This window comes from Limulus polyphemus, unplaced genomic scaffold (assembly GCF_000517525.1).
Source record: "Limulus polyphemus unplaced genomic scaffold, Limulus_polyphemus-2.1.2 Scaffold1808, whole genome shotgun sequence".
In the NCBI taxonomy this organism is placed as follows: domain Eukaryota; kingdom Metazoa; phylum Arthropoda; class Merostomata; order Xiphosura; family Limulidae; genus Limulus; species Limulus polyphemus.
Genome location: NW_013667418.1, coordinates 116,689 through 139,446, shown reverse-complemented (window position 1 = coordinate 139,446; position 22,758 = coordinate 116,689). Strand labels below are relative to the sequence as shown.

Here is a 22,758-nt window from a genome sequence, read left to right as displayed (position 1 = left end):
AAGGTAATGATGCTTCTGTTTTGCCACCCCCCCCCCCGGGGCACAGCGGTATGTCTGCAAACTTACAACGCTAGAAACCGGGTTTCGATACCCGTGGTGGGCAGAGCACAGATAGCCCATTGTGTAGCTTTGTGCTTAATTAGAAACAAACACGTTTCTGTTTTACGTTGTTTACGAATGTTTTGTACATTAATCTAATTGTTTTGTTATATTTTTTAGTGAATAAAATACACCTATTTACTGTCATTGCGTGTTTTTATAAACATTCATGTCATTGTGTAAGGTATAATACAGAGCGAATATTGTGATAACATTTCTAATATCATAATGTGAAGAAAAAAAAACAGATCGTGCGTCTTATATCTCATGTTTTATTCAGTCTTGAATGAACACCTGCGTCTATAAGGTTCGCATACGATGCGAAGTATTTTCTTTTATCTTCTGCGAGTGCTTGACATGACGTGAATGAAAAGCTTAGAAACAATTTTTGTAAATGAAACCCAATTAAATGTTACAGTAAATTAGGAAGCAGAAAAAAAGTGATAAGAGTAAACGGGAGAAGAGGCAGCTGTAACAGATTACTTCTAGATATTAATGTAGTGATATCATTATTTGACATTACTGCTCTTTGACTTTATTCCTTTCATCCGTATTTCGACAAACTAACACCTGGATGTTTGAGTAGAAAATGAGTTACGTACTTTCCAAAGTATACTTTTCAATACGTTTTACGATTTATAAAACCAAACATATTGTCAACAAGGTAAAATATATAGTGTTATGTGTATGAAGTCGTTCTGGGAAACTGTCTTATTGTGAATGACAGAGTAGGAAAAGAAATAATAACAGATACATTTTGTCGATAAAAGCCACATGTTTCTTCCACAAACAGAGCCACACCTAACAATAGCAATGTTTGCGTCATTTTGTTTGTCATATGCTATCAAAATGGACTTTGAAATTAAAGAAACTAATTCATGTCGCTGCTTCCATCAATTTACACGTTTTCTAACCAAACAGGGTCAAGTCATTCACCCACCTATGGTGATGATCTCAGTTTCAACAAAACGTTAGACGTATTCATCAGCTATCGTCGATCAAACGGCTCGCAGTTAGCAAGGTAAGTTATACTGTAACCTATAGGTAGGGAATATGTAAATATAACAAGTGGCAGCTGGTAGCCCAGGAAATCTGTAAATATAACCAGTGGTAGCTGGTAACCTAAGAAATGTGTAAATATAACCAAATGATAGCTGATTCTTTCCGGTTTCTTAAATGCTCTCTACATAGCTTGTGATTTTATCTTTCAAAATCAATCAAAAATCATTTGATGATTAATTAGTAAAAATGATTTGTTAGTCCGTAAGTAAATAAGAAAACATGATCTCACTGATTAACCATTTTTTAACTATTGTTACGACAGTGGAAGTCACGCGACACTGGGAGCATGCGCGCTGGAGTTTCTAGAAGGATCATGCTTATCAAGGAACCCCGCGAATGTCCCAGTTTTTGCTAGACGCCCTCTTTTTTTAGTATATAAGCCTGGCAAAGAAAGCCAGCGAGATAGACAAATAGATTGAAGAGATAGATAATTAAGTCAAGTGAGCAGTAGGCACCGTAAGTAAAGTGTGTGAATCACCGTGATTTATAGCGTGTGTTACAAAGGTTGTTAAGTTTAAAGTGACTGTGGAAATTCTGTGTACTAAAACGTTGTGTCAAGAAATAATAAACTAGTTTTAATTAAGAAAGGACTTGTATCGCTGAAGTTCCTCGGAAAGAATTTATACCGGAAATTAACAAACGAGCAGCTACTTAACACTATGAAGCAAACAAGTGATATTTAATAAGAACTACATCTTGTGAAAAAAAGCGAAAACAAAACATTAGTTGTTGGTTATTAACTTTAAATTGTTAACTATAAAAACGCCAATAAGAAAGCTCACACTGATAGATATTTCATTAACTGTTAAAAGCCAAAATAAAATCATTTGTGTAATGATTAATTACTAACGTTGATTTTTAGCTACAAAGTTGGTAATGAAATATGATGAATTGCTAATTTTTATTTTATTAAATATAATCAGTCAATAAAGAAATAAACAATTATTATATATTAACCTTGTCTGTTGTGTGTATTAGAAAAGCATTTTTTGTATATGTATGTAGTATACTTTTACTACTAACAGGCCACAGTAGGTTAGCGTTCAACGATCAGGCTAAGCAAGTGAACTTTTAGACTTAAACAATACATAATTAAATGAAATTCGAGCCAGTCATACTCAATGACAATCAAAAAATAATTATTTATTAATATATTAATTACAAAACAGTTTTACACGCGGATACATTCTGTCTTTAATTTGGGACAACAGAAACATGTTTCTTTGGACTAACTTTAATTTGTGAGAGAGAGAAAAATGTATTCAGATAAGCATTGCATTGTATTTCAGAATCGTATTTCTTTGGCTGAGTTAAGATCATGTGCTGAAATACACGCGAGCCTAACTCAATCAAGAAATTGTTATCTTGAAGATATCTATATAATATGTATATTTGAAACTTAAAATACTGTACACTACCTCTACACTGAAGATCGCAGAATAAATGCTAATTCAGCTAATCTGCTAAAGTATCTGAATAAAAACCAGCAGACTTAAGTAACACTCACAAATATTTATTTTCAATACAAGAAAAAATGTCTTACACTGATACATCCATGCCTCACCATATATGAGAAATAAAATATAAAAAGTAAGTGACAGTAATCTCGAAACAATTCATACTATGAGCGAAACTGGCTAGAATAAAAAAAAATCTATGAATGTCTATCTTCTCAGCATAAGCACATAAGAGAAATGTCACGTACCGAATTATATTCTGAACATTAAGTGGTCAGCCATTGGAGAGACGGAGAATGTCGTTCCTATCCAAAGGCTACAAGTGTGACATCTCCCAAATTGTTGTTGTCTTAAGTAGAGTTGGACTGGGAAAAGTAAATTTTCTAACGGTTAAGTTTAAGTGTAGAAATGCAGTTGAAGAACTATTTTATGATACTTCGTTTCTTTTTTATTTGATGTCTTCACTCTTAATATTATGTTCTTTGTGATTTACAAGTGTTCCTCATTGGTTATTGATGGATTTACATATTTATACTTGCTATTTTTGAGAGTTTCAAAAGACTTCGTATATCTTTATCAGGTCTTTAAAGCGTTTTTATTCACCTGCATTCTGTACTTTTGTAAATACTCCATATATATTGCTCCCCCTGGAAATTTAGCCGTAACTTTGAGGGCTTATAATGCTAAAATTCAAGATAGCCCATTGTTAAGTTATGCGCATAGCAATAAGCAAACAAAACACACATATATATATATATTGATGCCGTGCTGTTCTCTGTAATGTTTAAGGTTTGAATGATTCAAATATTGTTTTGCTATTTTTGGTACTCTTATATATTTATATTTCATTTGTTTTCGTCTCTTGGTGACTGAAGTTATTAACAAAATAATATGATTCAGTCTTTTGAAGGTACATCTGCAACTTCGAGGCTTTTCTGTGTTCATAGATGTGGAGAGGCTCGAGGCTGGAAAGTTTGATAGAAACCTTATCAACAGTATACGCCAAGCAAAGAATTTCCTCTTGGTTTTAACTCCGGATGCTCTCGATCGTTGCAAAGAAGACAAAGAGTGTAAAGACTGGGTTCATAGGGTAAAGATCTTCTTCCTTCATAAATATTATACCGTGATAGGCAACTGGTGGGGGTCGTTCTAGCACTACTGAACACATTAAATCTCATATTAAGTTAGTTATTTTGTTAGAAGTAGATGATATTACTGAATGTACTAATTTGTTCGTTTAATTACTACATCTGTTGACATTTTCCCACAACCCAATGCTCAGAGTTAAAAAATATATTTCTTTCCATATGCATATGAATTTTCAAAAAATTTATACTAATTTTTCCTAGTTGAAAATGAATTATTAACACCAATAAGTGTAATAATTAATAATTGGTCAACATTGGTCAGGGTGTTATTTTCATACTACACAGGTTGGCTGCTTTATTAGGACCTTATAAGGACGTTTTAGATCACTCCGTATATTTGCACGTGCAAAAAAGACAAATCATGTAATGTTGCAGATGATTGCTCGAGCGCAAATATAATTACACCATAGCTAATCAGTAAGGCAATGGGTAAGAGAAAGGGTCTTTTCATTTTCGGAGGAGCATAATAGGAGTGCTGATGCCGTAAGACTATCTTTATGAAGAGCAATTTCTTTGAACGGCATTTCAAAGACATTTGTTATCAAAGTCTATTAACGGTAGCAAGAAACAGGAAAATTTCCATGATGCTGAGAGCACACTGTGGTCAATCAATAACTGGAAGCGTGTGATGTCTTTTAAGTCGCTTTTCAACCTTTTCTCTAAACACTGTATACACATGAAGAAAGCTGCTATATACACTTGACTTTGCTAGTGTTTGTTCCTATGCAAGCTACTGAATGTGGAGCCATGATGTGGAGAAACTTCTCGAACTATATCGCAATTTTACATCTCTTTCCTGATGGACAACGGCTTATCTAGGACAATAATGTAACAATTAATCGCGCTCATGTTGTACACTGTTGGTTCGGTAACCATGACAATATTTTTCTTCATTTTCTTCGACGACCATAATCACCAGATTTCAATGCAATTGGACAATTTTGAGGTGAAAATGAATGAAATCTTCTGTCGACGTCAGTGAACCAACTGTAATCTATAATCTTCAAAGAATGGGTTAAAGCCCTTATGGAGTCTATACCACGTTTAGTTCAGATGATTTTCATGACGAAACATGACCAGACTTTCGTTTTGTTTCACATACGGTGCAAAATGTTAAGACTACAGCTTTCTCACGTGCTGAACGATTAACAGAAATTCGGTATGTTTATTTTCAATATTTTATCACGATCTAAAGCAACATAGAAAACTCATGAAAAACATTTCAACGTTGCCGCCAAATTGAGCAGTTTTGAAATATTTGAGCAAAAATATGTAGTTGATATAAAAATCTATATACAAAAACCTCTATTCACCTATATGGATTTTTAGTTTTCAAAATACCAAATTACTACAAGGCTGGAACTAGAATTCTCTATTTTCTTTCATGGCGTTTAACTTTCCATATCAGTATCAACATTATAAAAACCTAGTGAGTTTGATTCAAGAATAAGAACATTTGTGAAAGAAACAGTCCAAAAGATCTTATAAAGTGATCAGTTTTAATGAGCCATTCTTCTCCATCTCGCAATTTGTTTGAAGTCCTTTTTCTGATACTTCTATCTCTCGGCCATTTCTTTTTCTATGATTTGCTGTGTTAGCCAGATATTCAGGCAAATGCTTTAATTGTCTATGGCAATGAATAATTGTATTAGTTATTTTCTTTGGATTGATAATTTATTTATTTATTAAGAGTATTTTTTGAAAAAAATATAGTTTTTTTTTTTTTCAGGAAATAGTAGAGGCCCTCCAAAGCCAGTGCACTATCATTCCTATCATCTACAACTTTCACTGGCCGGAACTCGATTGTTTACCTGATGACATGAGGACTGTCTGCTCTTTTAACGGTGTGAGGTATGTCCTGCCATCTAGTAACTAATACTGAAGTAAAAAAAAATCGTTTTTTCAAAAGTGCAGAAGATAATATTAAGGAAAATGAAAAATGATTGGGGAAAACAATTTAATATGGTAAGTATAAAAATATATTAATTTTGCAAAATTTTATACAAACGTTAGAATGTTTTTGAGTGTAATTGTATGCTTGAAGTGTTTCTTGGCGCACTACTAATGGCGTCATCAATTAAAATACATTTTGCATTTTAACCTAAATAGATTTGAATAAGTTTGTTTGTTGTCACGCGCAAAGTTACACAAAAGGCTACCAGTGTCGTCCCCACCACGGGTATCGAAACTCGATTTTTAGCATTATAATCTTTCTGACTTACCACTGCACCACTGGGGGCTGATTTTAGTTGAGAAACATTAGGCTGAAGATACCTGGTTTTCAATTAAAGCTTATGATATGCTGATTCCACACAAGCTTCTGTTGGGTGTAGCCATAGCTCTTCATAAAAACAAAACAAAAACAACTTAACTTATTATATAAAAATGTTAACTACATTCCAGTGCCGGACTGTGAATCATGTCCCATTTCTGCCCAAAAAAAGTCGCCCTTCGCAATTTTTTTGGACGTGGATAATCTATAACAATGATGATTAGAGTAGCCTACAAGTTGGTAGTGAGTATTGTTGACTAGCTGTCTTGTTTCAGGTGGATCCACGACTACCAGGACGCCTGTGTTGATAAACTAGAGAGATTTATGAGGAAGTAGGTGAGTGTTCGTCCCGATGGATCCCTTGGACAACAAGTGCTAAAAGAAGGAACTGGGGCACCCGGTTCTCCCAGTTCCAAAAGTGAACATCACATTTTCCAAAGGAGGACCAGCTACGACAGTGCTGTTAAAGAATCTCATGTTCTCTGATGCCTATCTTTCTAATAATGTCTAGTGAGGTAATTACTTCTTCTAACAGGAGATATAACTGTTTGCTCTATTATTTCAATAAGAGCAGCACTGGTGACATTGAATGTGAACGTTTGTTCTTACATTTGAATAAAACAACATAGACTAAATTTCAGTATAATTTAGGTCCAGTTTTCATTAAACGTATTCTTAATAATGCAGAAGATTGGGTACGTTATGTTAAAACAATTTTGGAGCCCCACCATGTCATTACAATCCATTCTGCCACAGCTTGTCATACTTTATCTGAGGACTATGCATCTTGACAGTAGCACTGCGGAGCCGTTTCTACTGTAAAAGGCTTCGTTTTATGCCTTCTATACCACAAAATCAAATAATCTGCCATACCTCTTAAAGATGATAACACTCAACGTCTCTCATGCCTTCTATATCATAAAATATAATGTATGCCATGCCTTTTATATCATAAAACCGAATATATGTCATGCCTTTTATATTATAAAACCGAATATATGTCATGAACTCTATCTAATAAAACATATCTGTCGTGCCTTCTATATCATAAAATGTAATATCTGTTATGCCTTTATATTAAAGAACCCAATATCTTCCATGCCTTCTGTGTCATAAAATCTAATACCTGTCATGCTTTCTATGTCACGAAATGTAACATCTGTCACGAGTTCTGTGTAATGAAATCTATTGATCTCTCATGCCGTCTGCGTCATGAAATTTAATGTGTTATGCCTTATCTATGTTATAAAATGTAATACTGTCGTGCTTTCTATTATCATAAAATATAATATGTCTACTTCTATATCATACCTGCTTGATATATATTATGTTTTCTATATCATAAAACCTAATATCCGTCATACCTTTTATATTAAAAACACAATATATGTTACGCCTGATATATGGTTTATTTTTTAAGCGCAAAGCTACACAATGAGCTATTTGTGCTGTGCCCACCACGGGTATCAAAACACGAGTTTTATCATTATACGCATTCATAATTACCTCTGAGTCACAAGGGTGTGACGCTTGCTATATCATAGATCATAAATTATAATCTGTCAAGCCTTCTATCCCATAATACCTCATATCTATCATAACTTTTATATCATAACAACTAATATCTGTCATGTCTTTGAAATCATGAAGCCCCCCAATGTCACAGCGGTATGTCTGCGGATTTACAACGCTAGAAACCTGGTTTCGATACTCGAGGTGGGTAGAGTACAGATAGTCCATTGTGTAGCTTTGTGCTTAATTAGAAACAAACAAATTGATATCATGAAATCTATTATTTGCCATGCCTTCTATATCATGAAATACATTTCCTGTCTTGATTTCAATAATGTGAAATCTAATATTTGCTGGATGTACACGTCTTTTGCTAAAGCAACAAATAAAACATATTGAGAAGAACCCCAAGAGATAACAGAATAACATCCTAATATTTCTGATCGGGGAAAAGGAGAGCCAGTTTGAAGACTTTGTTCCAATTTCCCAGTTTATATCAAACAACTTTCAGATGGATGTGATCAATATCTTATGCATTAACCTTTTGTTTATCCCTTTAAAATGGTGTAATGGAATATAGTGTCCCATAATATCAACCATTCAGTTATTTGTTATGATAATCAGGGATAATTCCGGCTAGATTCAAACTTCGAGTTCGAAGAAAACCCTATGAATCTCATGATAGTTTTTTATTTCTTGTTGTGATTATTTTAAAGAACTCGATAGATATAACTCATTTATAACAGAACATCGTAAATATCTTTCTAAGTAAGTTACTAGAAGCTTGACGTGTTTTTTGAACTCTTTGTTTTTATCAGACTGATTTGTAGATTAAAATGTAAAAATTTCTAAAAAGTTACTTGATTTGTAGTACGATGCATGTAAATTTCTAAGCTAAAATCAGCTGATTTATAGCATAGAGTGCGAAAATTTCTAACTTAAAATAACTTGTTTTGTAGTATGAAATACGAAAATTTCTAAATTAAAATCAGTTAATTTGTAGGATAAGGTGCGAAAATTTCTAAATTAAAATCACTTTATTTGTAATATAAAGTATGAAAAATGTCCAAAATAAAATAATTTGGTTGTTGTATAGAGTACGAAAATATCTAAAATAAAATAACTTGGTTGTTGTATAGAGTACGAAAATATCTAAAATAAAATAACTTGGTTGTTGTATAGAGTACGAAAATATCTAAAATAAAATAACTTGGTTTTTAGTATGAAGTACGAAAATCTTTTAGATAAAATCACTGTAACTATAATGAACAAAAACATAACATGTGACATTTACTGTTGACTGAATATTTACCGTTTTTGCGAAACTGTATCATAATACTCTGTCTGTGGTCGGAGGAACTTTCACTTAAGTTCACACAGATAACAACTGCTTCCAAATAATGACGGATGCTGCTATCACGTGAAGATAAGTAGAAGAGAGCTATCTTATTGACAAAAACAATTTAAATGATAAATAAATCTACGAATGTATGCACCATAGTTCACAGAGGTTCCAACTAACTCCACAGCTATTTTAAGTAATACATAAATGTTTTAAATCAGTGGGTATTAAGTTTTGATTGTTTTGATTGTTCATGCTGTTTATAACCCTAACAACCCATTAAGACGTCTTTGTTATTAAAATTATAATGATGCAGTTTGTTTCAGTAATGATGTATTTCGTTTATAAGAATGAAACGGCAAATTTGCAAAAAGGAAAGTTAGCAAGCAAGAAACACGGAGCTTGTTTATAGGACCTAATTGAAGTGACTAGTTTTGATGGACATTCTTATGCTACCTTTAGTGACCTATATTTCTAACGATATTTTTTCAAGTGCATCTTGTTTTTATTCACTGACATTTAATATACTACCGTCAATGATTTTTTGTTGCCATGATATTGCTGAACTAGGGGTTATTAGAGGTTACTTTAAGAGCCACTGTGTTTCCTATTGTTTTAGATGTCAAGGATTTCCTGCTATAAGTCATATATAGCCATTATATTATCTAGCGTTATATTACCTAGCTTTAAAGGTGGCCTAGCTCTGTTGCCATAAGTCATAATCGTTGCGTAACCTGACACAGTAGATGGCAAAGCTTTGTCGTCATAAATCAAGAAAACTGTGTTACTTAGTTTTGAAAGTTCATAAGGTTTTTGTCGTAGTCGTTTAGTAGGTTAGGTGAACAAGGTTGAGTACGTTATATTAAATTTTGAATATACAAATCAGGAAGACAACATGGCAACCATAGCCGATATGTCATAATTACATTTTGACATTGTTTGGCTGTTCGTGGGTAGTGTGATACTGCCAAAATATGATCACTTTTGGAAATGGCACGTAATAGCTATTTTGGACTCAAAATATTCATACACTCAGATCATAAAGATGTGTTCAGATTGGGGAGTTAGATTTTCTAAGATAGGTATATACTTTACACTTAATGACATCAGAAAATATAGGAATGTGGATCAGCTTTGGGTACTAAGAACATTCAGAAAAACATTTACAATAAGTCGTACTTCAGCTCTGGTAAACAAAGTGGGGCGTCTTATGACAAGAAATAATTTACGAACATAAAGAATAGTGGAAAAAGACGTCCATGTGCCCCAGACGACAATGCGCAACATAATAAAGAAGGATCTACATTTGGAGACGAGACCAACAGGGTATAAATTCACCAAGATAAAGCTTCCAGCCTTCTTCCTTCAACTGTTGTATACCTCAAGCAGCTGGAGGATGAAACGGGTATTCATGTTATTGCATATGAAGAAATACCGGACGTAGCACCGGTTGCTGGAAAACTGTTGTCCTCATAAAATAGATTACGGAAACTGTAAAAAGAAGAGATATGCTCTGAACATGACAGCCACACATAGGAGCCTTTTGCAATGGAAATTACGCTGCAGGGCTATTGATTGTCAGATTGCACGGTCGTTAGATATAGCATGACTGAATATGGCGGCATAGATTGTAATTAAGTAAGGAGACTCCGAAATTGTTTTAATATAACGTAGTTAACCTCTCTAGCTAAGATTTGTTGTCGTATTATATGTGTTATCTAATGTTGGAGGTTCTTAAGATTTTTTTTATCGCAGTCACTGTTTTAATCTCATGTAAGATGCAGCTAAAACTCTTTGTTGTGCTGAATGTGTCATCTAATGTTGGAGGTTCTTAAGATTTTTTTTATTCTCAGTCACTGTTTTAATCTCATGTAAGATGCAGCTAAGACTCTTTGTTGTGCTGAATGTGTCATCTAATGTTGGAGGTTCTTAAGATTTTTTTTATCGCAGTCACTGTTTTAATCTCATGTAAGATGCAGCTAAAACTCTTTGTTGTGCTGAATGTGTCATCTAATGTTGAAGGTTCTTAAGATTTTCTGTCGTAGTCGCTGTATTATCTAATTTTAGAAAGATAGAGTAAAATTAATAGCCACAGTATTCCTAACACCAAAAGTCATAGATATTTTGTGTGATAATAACTGTGTTAAACTAGCACTAGAGGCTCCTCATGTGTAAGTGTTACAGTACTGGCTACCGCTGGAAGTTCCGCATATTTTGTGTAAATGTCTAAAGTTGAAGTTGTGAAAGAATTCTTGCCACAGTCAGAAATGTTATATAACAGAAGAGGTGGCTGATATTTCTCTCGGAGTTTCTGTGCTACCTATTATTGGTAGTCGCAAACCCTTGCCATTATCATTGTTTCTTATCGATGGAAGTAGCTAACACATATAGTCATTATAACCCGAGCGCTTTCGAAAGATGGATCTTTCTTCTTTAAACATTATACGATTTGATTTTGTAGTCATTGTTTTGCCTACGCTGGAGGTATTTAAGATTTGTTTGGTACTCAGTGTTTTATCTAATGTTTAAAGTAATTAAAAACTGTTGTGATAGTCACCATGTAACTACACGTTTGATGTGACTCGGATATGTTGTTACAAGCACCGTGATTGTGGATGAAAGCTAGAATTCACACCTAAAAACATGTAAAGAATATATTTTAATGTTTGTCTAAAGATAATAGAGAAAGAAATGAATTTCAGTAGTAAAGGCAGCTAGTGGTGAAAAAATAATTACTTAATTAAGATAAAGTTCTTTGTTTAATCATACCTTATACTTAAAGAAAACGTACAGTAAGCTGTTAAGTTTGAGGGATAATCAGAATAAGCCTAAAACTTAGTAATCAGGAACATTTCTTGTTGAGTGTTTGGTATCTTGACGTCATAAACAAAATGATATGAAAATATATATATTTTTTTTTTCTGCAACTGGAGAACTTAACTGTATTACGGTGAAACGCTCTGTATTTATCACGCACAATTACTGTTATAAACCTCTCTTCTGTAAGAATAGAAGGAAATACATTCCGGGGCTTAATGCTGTATCGTTTTGCCTCTAGATACTGCGTAAAGCACGCTTATCTCTTCCTTTCTTTATTTGACTTTAGTACTGAAGTAACGGTTCAGCTCATTTTTCAATATGTCAATAATAGTTCAGAGACTACCAATCTATCTATTTCCACGGAAAGGTTTCCAATATCAAATAAAATAACATTTTATTTGTTGTCGATAGATGGCAGGCCACTAACAAGCTCAAAACTTATATAAATGTCAAAGAATAAAATGTCACCATCATTTATGTTAAACTAACATGTAACACTCTAATAATTTTTTTAATGTAAAACTTCATTTATTATGTGCTTTTTATAATATCACTTTTAACTAACTCTAAGGCATCAAACAAAAAAGAAAAAAAAATAATGTTGCAATTAATAAATTAACCGTAGTGCTAAAGTAGCACGACTGCATACGCTGTGCCGCATGAGTTTTTCAATAAAAATTCAGTTACTTTGTAAAAAAAAGGAGAAAAAAATGGAGTTGAGCGCCACGATGAGTTTCAAGCATGAGTTTTTCAAGAATAATTGAGATACTATGTAAAAGTAGAAAAAAAACGGAGTTTATCGCCACCGTGAGTTTCGAGCAATGAATGACTTCGGATTGGCTGATAGAATATATCATCAAAGTAAAATAGTTTCAGACCTGTAAGTGAGTGGCGATAGTCCTACCATATGGTAGTTTCTATGTAAACTAAACTGGTAGATAAAGTAAAAAATAATTACTACTTTGATTCATAGTGCGCTTTCATATAAAATATTTGTTTTGAAAATGTACAGGTTATTGGTTTTACTGTAAATATCGCCAGTAGTTTTCCTTTTAATAACTATGATAAAGTATTTTCGGAAGAACCGTTTTCGTTTCGTTTCGATTTAAGCACAAAACTACACATGCTAGTTGTGCTCTGCCCACCGTGGGTAATGAAACCAGATTTTTAGCATTATAAACCCACAGACTTATCGTTAACATTTGGTTAAGTTTCTGTAAAAACTAGTTATGAAAGCACTAATTTTCTTGAGTTCCTCTGAAATAAACGTGCAGTAAAGAACATGGTATAAACAGTATTAACATTCTTCCAGTAGGGTAAATCACTCTGGCGGATCCAATATTTTATCCAGAGAAGATGAGCGCCTCAGATGTGTAAGGGAACAACCCCTCCCGTTTCAGTTAGGGATGTGGTCAAATCTCCCAACCGCCAACTCATTTTACGCATCTATAATATCTAGAAAATTATATGAAGCGACATTTTTTATTAATTTAGGCTCCAATCTGATTTTCGCTATTCACGAACTACAGAAAAACCTCTTAATCGTGAAATACAAAGTCCAAGCTACCCCCCTTTTTCACCTTAGCACACAAAGCGAAATCTACATACGTTTCAATCAACAAACACCACCTCATCACAAGATCAGATACATTATATGTAGAATGGCTAGTTTTTCACGCTCAGTCACGCTTTACTAGAACTATAACTTCACTATGGGGTTCAAAAGACCTCTCATGATCCAAAAAGGCCCCAATATACTGAAAAAGCTTCTCTACTATTCCCATTTACTTCTACAGCTACCGTAATGTAGGTTAGTTCCCCCCTCCCCCCCAAAAAAAAGAGAAGAAAAAACAGATATGACACCCGCCTGTGGTACCTGAGCTAAGTTTGATCCCATTATCTTGTGAGTGGGGCATGAACATAGTTTGAAAATGACGTCCCTAGGACCCCGAGGGTGCTAAGAACAGAAACTCAGCTGCCAGTTTCGAGTTCAGCGTCCTTACAAACCTACATCAAGATCCACATCATGCCTGGATAACTTTCCAGGGGAGTTTAGCTCCCCTTGCCACCCCTGACAGGGAGCTACGCCACATAACTAAAAGAAACACCCCCGTTGACCCTGTATCCACCCGATAAGTTTCGTTCTGCTCGCATCAAAACTGCAGGAGGAGTTCGTGAGCAAACATATTCACAAATACACAACGTGCATTAATATATGAATCGGAATATCCGAAAACTACGGCCAGAAGTCTGAATAAAACAAGAAAAGAATTATGATTGTTGTCTTTTGATTTTAGCCCATAGTTGTAACAAATCATATGATGCAATGAATCTTTTAGAACCTCATCTACGTCAGCCAATGTTACACAACAAAGTTGTTTAATGTTCGTGACGTTGTGAATATTTTATATTTCTTTAAATTATTCATTACATATTGATATATTTGACAGCAATATGTACTATAATGATTATATTAAATCTAACAGATTTCGTCGTTGATGATAAAGTTATTAATGTTACTTCAGTTTAACTCATTCTGCTATCTTGTAGGCTATTTTTGAATAAGCGGAATTTTGTGAGTGTAGCAACATTTTGAAAAACGCTCATACTATTGAACGTTACGTGACAGGATCACTATTTGGCATGCAGATATATTCAAATTACAATCGATCTCCACAAAGTAAATGGACCCAAGTCATTTTTTTTCTGTTGACGTGGCCTAGTGATTAGCTTTGGATCCAAGGGCCCATTGGTCACGTCCTAATACTGAAAAAAAGGAAGATATCGTGATTCGTACTTTGGAGCATTGGTTGCGCTATAATAGTGACAGTTAAATCCTACTATTCGATTAGAGTAGCCCAAGATCGTGGATAATTTTGACTTATTTCCTCCCCTCTAGTCTATCAGATCAGTTCCAAATTAGGGATGGCTAGCGCAGACAGTCCTTGTAGATCACTGTGCGAATATTCGAAACAAATAAACAAGCTTTTTATTGGCTCATAAGTTCGGTCCCCCGGTGGAACAACGCTAAAATCAAGGATTTATTCCCCTCGGTGGACACAACAGATGGCTTGATGTGACTTTGTTATAAGAAAAACACACACACACACTTAAGTTCGCGAAACTCTCCCTCCACTTCAATCAAAATATCTATTCTAGGCTGTTTGGATATTTGAATTGATTCGAGTGGACTGGAAAAAAATGGTCTTGCCATTTTTATTCTTTACATTTTGTTATTGACTGAAATGAGATGAAATATCTTATTCAAGATAGTTTCTACTTTCAACAGAACACTCGCAAAATAAAAAGAGTTGAGAGAAGATGTCAACTAAAACAAGTGTGGTACTATTTTCTTGAGTTTTAGCTTGTTTTGAAGAATCGGTATTTGCGTATATACATTTTGTCGAATTTGAATGTCTTTCAACATCTCCGAAGTAAATTCAGAATACTTTAAAGAATAAAAAAGCAGTGAATTGCACAAGGATGTTATGGTAAACAATACTTATTAAAATGTACGTGCTTAAAATTAATTAATTTACCTTTTGTCAATAACTTGTAAATACACACTTTTGTAATTACCTTTTCTATAAAATGCAAACGGTTGTGTTTCCAGCAGTCTCTTACTTGTCGTGACAAGCGAATTTTTTAGCTCATCAAACTTATACTGATAGCTGCAAATTAACAGCTTTCAGCTGTTTGTTTTTTATGTCTTCAAATAACGATAAAAGTATCTGAAGAAAATCAGTAAATCTCACTTACTGGGATATGTTCATGGTTCGAAAATCGATTAAAGGAAAATAAAAGGAACACTTTTGTGAAATCTGTCGTTTTACTTGCCCCCATTCCACTTTTTGTTTCGAAAACTCATTTATCACTCGGTGGAAGAGCGTAGAACAAAGAGAAGTGTGTAGATATCTCCATGCTGGAAAATAAAAAGCTCTCTCCAATCATTCCTGAGCTGGAAAGGAGTGTCATGTGACCGAAAAAAATTACAGTCCATCTAGTGTTGGAGGAATTATTTTGTTTTTGGTTTTCTTCACTTTTTAGGAAGGAAGCAGAAAACAAAATTTCTGAAAGCTATATCTCCGATATCAGTGTAAAAAGTTAGCCCACGAACGAAACATTCATTTTTGTGTGTGTGTAGACAGTTTTTCTGTAAGAGAATTTTTTGAATACACTTCTGAAATACTCTCCAAATTCTGTTAACTTTGTGAAGAAGCAGACATACATACTAATGAAATGAACAAAAGACAAAATTCTCATCATCACTTCTTCACGATTAGAATTTTTGAATAAACATTTGAATGATATTTTACGATTGTAGATTTGGAATAACTATATGTAAATATTAATTTACGGTGGTTCCATTATTACTTGTTCCGAAATAACATTTTTATTTCATGACAGCGGGCCACTGACCATTGAGAAGAGATGCATTACAATTGATTACTTTTATACTAATGAAAGAAAAAAAACTCAGACTAATATATTATAAATTAATAAAAACGGCAGTCTTGCATAACTGTAAATTCGTTCAATCAAGAGAGATTAGAACAATACCATTAAATGTGTTTTGCTTAACTTGACTTTTCAAAATTGCATGCACATGCGTGATACAATCTGTACTGTGCATGTCAATTTTTTATTCCAAAAAAACGTTAACCATTTAAATCATATCTTTTAGCAGTATTGTTATATTACTATAAAAACACATTTGTTATTACTTCCCGAAAGCAAGAATTCAAACTATTAGTCTGAACATGAACATATCTAAACATGTTGAAACGGTTCGCTTGATATATCGAACAATACTGACACAGAAAGTGTCACATGTTAAAACAAAGTTTCTTTCTACAGCTATTTTTAATAGCTGTATATATAGCAGTTCAAGAATTAGAAATATATTTATATTATATGGTGCAATCATTTAGACGGTAGAACGGCTTTCTTCTAAACTACGTCGTTAGCATTTTTTCTTTTGACTTCTGTGGCTTAGTACATTACCCATACCGTTTGTTACTTTCTACCCTATTTTATATCGTTCACTATTTATTACAGTGCTACCTATATGACCTATCAATCCTTGTGTGTTTGCTTGACGAATCTGATCCTGAGTGTGGTATAGGGTATGACTCAGTGTTCGGTACCTCTCATGATGCCATCTATGATCAAACCTTGTGCAAATGACAGGTTGTTAGCTACATAGCGTGGTAAGTACATCTAAACCCGTATAGCGTGGTAATTATTTCCGAGACTTATCATTTTTTGGATTGAAAAACTGGTAAATACATCTTGGATTTATTATTTTGTTGCCTGTATAGTGTGGTACTGCTGCACCTAGTGTTTATTACATTGTTACCTATATTGTACTGCACTTAGTGTTTATTACATTGTTACCTATATTGTACTGCACTTAGTGTTTATTACATTGTTACCTATATTGTACTGCACTTAGTGTTTATGAATTTGTTATCCGTATAGCGTGATACAGTATCAGGTGTTTCTTAATTCGTTACCTTTATAGCGTGGTAATGCATTTATTGTTTATTACATTCTTGCCTTTATTGTTGATACTGTACCAGGTGTTTATTACTATGTTGCCTATACAGCGTAATATTAACCTAGTGTTTATTACTTTCTTGCCTGTACTGTATGATAACTGCACGTATAGCACGATACTACACCAGGTGTTTATTACTCTGTTGCACGTATAGCACGATACTACACCAGGTGTTTATCACTCTGTTGCACGTATAGCACGATACTACACCAGGTGTTTATTACTTTTTTGCCTGAATAACATGATAATACACCAGGTGTTTATTACTCTGTTGCACGTATTGCATGATACTGCATCAGATATTTATTACCTTGTTGCCTGAATAGCATGATAGTACACCAGGTGTTTATTACTTTGATGTCTGAATAACATGATAATACACCAGGTGTTTATTACTTTTTGCCTAAATAGCATGATAGTACACCAGGTGTTTATTACTTTTTTGCCTGAATAGCATGATACTGCATCAGATGTTTATTACTTTGTTGCCTGAATAGCATGATAGTACACCAGGTGTTTATTACTTTATTGCCTGAATACCATGATAGTACACCAGGTGTTTATTACTTTGTTCCCTGAATAGCATGATAGTACACCAGGTGTTTATTACTTTTTTGCCTGAATAACATGATAATACACCAGGTGTTTATTACTTTGTTGCCTGAATAGCATGATACTGCACCAGATGTTTATTACTTTGTTGCCTGAATATCATGATACTACATCAGGTGTTTATTACTTTGTTGCCTGAATACCATGATAGTACACCAGGTGTTTATTACTTTGTTCCCTGAATAGCATGATACTACACCAGGTGTTTATTACTTTGTTACCTGAATAGCATGATACTGCATCAGATGTTTATTACTTTGTTGCCTGAATAGCATGATAGTACACCAGGTGTTTATTACTTTGTTGCCTGAATAGCATGATACTGCACCAGATGTTTATTACTTTGTTGCCTGAATATCATGATACTACATCAGGTGTTTATTACTTTGTTGCCTGAATATCATGATACTACACCAGGTGTTTATTACTTTGTTACCTGAATAGCATGATACTGCACCAGGTGTTTATTACTTTGTTGTCTGAATAGCATGATACTGCACCAGGTGTTTATTACTTTGTTGTTTATATAGTATGGTACTGCATTTGATGTTTATTACCTTGTTATTTATGCAACGTGGTATTGTATCCTGTACGTTGCATTCAGAATTTATTAGTTTACGTGTATATATCGTGGTATGTTGCAATCAGTGTTTAATATTTTTATACCGTGTAAACCGAAGCATTGCGTTTGTCGTTTATTACTTTGTAGTTTCTGTAACGTACACATTGCAGTTTTTACTTTGTTATCTGTGCAACATGACACATTGTATCTGTTGTGTTTTCATTTGTTACCTGTGAAGAGTGTACATTGCATTTGTTGTGTATTACATTGCTGTCTGGTAGCGTGATTTAATGCATCTATTACTTTGTTACTTGCGTAATGTCGCATGTGGCATCTGCTATTTATTACTTTGTTATCTGCGTAACGTGGGACATTGCTTACGTTGCCCGTTTTTGTTATTTGTATAATGTGCACATTGCCTCTGTTATGTATCATTGTGTTATCTGTGTTATGTGCAGGGGCGTAGGCAGCGCAACAGAATGGAGAGGTCTTTAAAATAATGTGGACTTTTTGTTCTACACCAAGGAATTAAGCAGTTTACATGAAAGTTAATATTTATTTTTTAAAAAATCAGGAGAAAATTGAACTTTTCGACTTTTTTAGAATATAGTTACTTGTGTGGCGTTAGTGTCTTGCTTTTATCGTTTCTTATTTTATGAAATACATTATGTCCGACGTTTGGTGTTTTTTTTTGTCTTGTGTTTGTTTAGAGTTAAATCTTTTTATAGCGTATATTAAAGTTGAATATCTGAATCACCCCTAAGGCCACTAGCATATATATATGTCTATGAAGGCCATAAGGTAAGACCATTTTGGCTCTCTACAGATCAACCCTACAAGCAATACACTAAATCATAACATACATTTTTTAACTTGAAAAAATAACAAATAAATTTGCAAATACCAGCGTTATTTATAGAAATTAAATTTATCCGTATCAATATTACTTGACACAAACTGATAATAGTTTCGTCTGATCATTACATTTATACATACATCTTAGTCCATAAATTTCCAGTTAAAATATTAGAATATAACGTATATCTAGGCAAAGAGACTGCAACAGTAAAAATACAGATCTGAATGTTTCTCGGTAATTCCTAGTTTCTTTAATTTTAAGGCCCTGCACGGTCAAATAGTTAGGACGTTTGACTCGCAATCTGAGGGTCGCCGGTTCGAATCCTCGTCCCTTTCAGCCGTGGCGGCGTTATATGTGACGATCGATCCCACTATTTGTTGGTAAAAGAGTAGCCCAAGAGTTGGCGGTGGGTGGTGATTACTACCTGCCTTCTCTCTAGCCTTTCACTGCTAAATTAGCGACGGGTAGCACGAATAGCCCGCGTGTAACTTTTCGCGAAATTCAAACAATCCATTTAATTTTAAAATAGAATTTTTTATATCAATTTCAGACGTGAAGCCTCTTTTGTACTACGGAAAGTTATTAACATTTGATTAACTCAAAAGTAAGTTACAGTTTATCGCTCTACTATGTCCAATGATATACTAAAAAAATATAGACACAATTGAAAACTAACGAATAAAAAACAACAACTTTACACTGATGCTCTGTGGGAATTTGTTTTGAACACAGCATGTGTCACTGTGCACTTGTTACATAATCTAATAATCAGAAAACATGCTATTCATAACAATAACTTATATAAGTGTAATTTTATATTCTTTTAAATTTAAGAAAACGTAAAAGCAAACTACAAAATGAATTTAAAATAGCGTGCTTACTTTTAATGTCTTTTGTTTACCAATAACTTTCTATACAAATTAGGGAACTACTTTGTTTCTTAACGATGATCTTAAAGATAATCTTTAATTAATCATAAAAATAAAATAACTCAATAGATATTTAAATAATCGTAGCATATAGTTATGGTGAAATAATTAAATCACCAAATTAGCTCAGCAAGTTCTTGGCATCTGTTATACAGTGCTTCCAAATGATAGTTTTAGAAATACTATTGTATTAGTTACAAACATAAAATGATTTAAGATTTTTAAGCTTCAAATATTTAATTATGTATATATGTATATATATATAATAATTAACATATGAAATACATTCTGCTTTTCCTTCCTCTCATCAGTTTAGAAATTTTGATTGTCTGAACCTGAAATTAAAGAATGATGTAAGGAACAAAACTAGTCAATAATTTCCTGGGCATTGGTTTTTGTCTGTTTGAAGTTAAGCACAGAGCAACACAATGAGATATCTGTGCTCTGCTCACCACTGGGAGGCCCTGGGCATTGGAAAAGTATCTTCTCTTGTCAGCTGCTAAGCATAATTTGGCGATCTCAATTTTCATAATTTTTCTTAGAAAAAAAGGAAGGTACATGAAATACATACTTTTACTCCTAAAATTTTTTTATGTATATTTGTACACTTGAATTTGGGATTCGATTCCTGCGACAGACATGGCGCAAATAATACTTTATACCAATTTGCACTAAAAAGATCGTTTTTTTGTTTGAAGCTAAGCACAAAGCTACACAATGGGCTATCTGTGCTCTGCCCACAACGGGTATCGAAACCCGGATTCTTGCGTTGTAAGTCCGCAGACTTACCGCTGTGCCACTGGGGAGCACACTAAAAAGAAAAACGACAAAGAAAGAGCAATCGTATATAATTTGCTATTAAACATGATTATAAGAAGTCATTGAAATTTATTTATCGACATAAGTAAATGTAGCATTCTGAAAATGAGATAAATTTGGAGGTAAGTCGCAGTTCCAACGAACGAAAGGCCCGATCGGATCTTACTGAGAAGTGAATAGCTAGAACAGGAAATAAATGGCCGGAGATGTCATATTTGGTTAACTTACGTTATGTAAACTTGAAAATGGGAACAACTTTATAAACACTTATTGTTAGCACACTGTTTCGTAACTTCCTTGGCCATTCTTCAATGAAACTACTAGAAAACTATATGGTAATAACGTGTTGCTTTACAAACAACAGATGAATGCTTTTTGAAAACGCATTCTGTCTGTCTGTTTCTCTCTCTCTCTCTTTATATATATATATATATCTATCTATCTATATCTTACAGATCCTATAAAGTCTCATTACATCGTTGCAGTCCCTGTCGCCACGTCTAGTCATACCCTACCTGATGACCGTGCATCTTGACAATAATAGCCATGCAGCGTAGTTTCCATTGCATAAGACTCTGTCGTAAGGTTTTATTGTCCAAAGCACACCCTTCCTCCCCATTAGTTTCCATAAGCCAATTAATAAGCCAAAGACGATGGTTTCTCAGCGCCCGTTTCAACGGTCGGATCACAGAAATCCATAGGTGCTGCGTCAGGTGACTTGACCATTATAGCATGAATACCCACATCATTCTCCAGCTACTTGTGGTATGCGACGATATGTGTACGGGATTTGTACAGAGAGAGATCCTTCTTGATTACGTTGCGTACTGTTTAATTGGGACACATGGATGGCTTTTGTCACATACCTTTGTGTTGAAAAGTCTTCTCACCTATTACATGACGCCGCACTTTGCCTACCACGGCCAGCATATATCTTGTTGCAGGTCTCTTTCTGGATGGACTTAATGTCCTAAATTGATTCATATTCCTTTGTTTTCCAACGCCATTAAGTACTAGGTATGTCCCTACCTTGGAAATTCTAATTATCAGATCTGAATACATCTTTATGGTTCGAATGTATGAATATTTTGCGTCGGAAATGGCATACCCTTTCCAAAACGAAAAAAGCATCACACTACTCACAGACGGGGAAACAAATGTAGTTCTGATACTTTCTGTTCCACCGTGATTTTATATCAACTGTGGTTGTCACGTGGCTTGCTGATCTGTATATTCAAAATCGCTTTAACATAATGTACTCAGCTCTCTATGTATGTATGTATATATTGTTACGTATTAGAAATTCAAATGGTCTGAAATTGAGTTCATTGATAAATTTAAATTGTACTTTGGATATAGTATTTAATTAAATGCCGATATGTAGTGAGTTTATGATATCTGCTAACAAGATTGATACATAGTTTTCTTTTTTAACACAAATACATTTTAATATACACACAACAGTACAATTTACAGTAACAATTATTACAAATAGTTATTGTAAACAATGATTTATAAACAAACGTTCCACAAACTTACAAACAATATAAAGTCTTTTTTCTCGTCTGTAATGTCCTTGATATCTTATCGAGGGTTCACGATGAACGAGTTAACTACGAGTTGACGTAGGTATAATTCACTTAACAGGGAGCTAGCTAGCTTTGTCCTCCGTTATTTACCAGACACATATGCCTACATTTTTCCT

The 22,758-nt window shown here is 33.9% G+C and overlaps 1 pseudogene; it reads left to right on the top strand.

Moving 5' to 3' along the window:
* LOC106465000 overlaps positions 1-6,524 on the top strand; it is a 28,568-nt pseudogene extending 22,044 nt beyond the window's left edge.
* Positions 6,525-22,758: the final 16,234 nt, after the last annotated feature.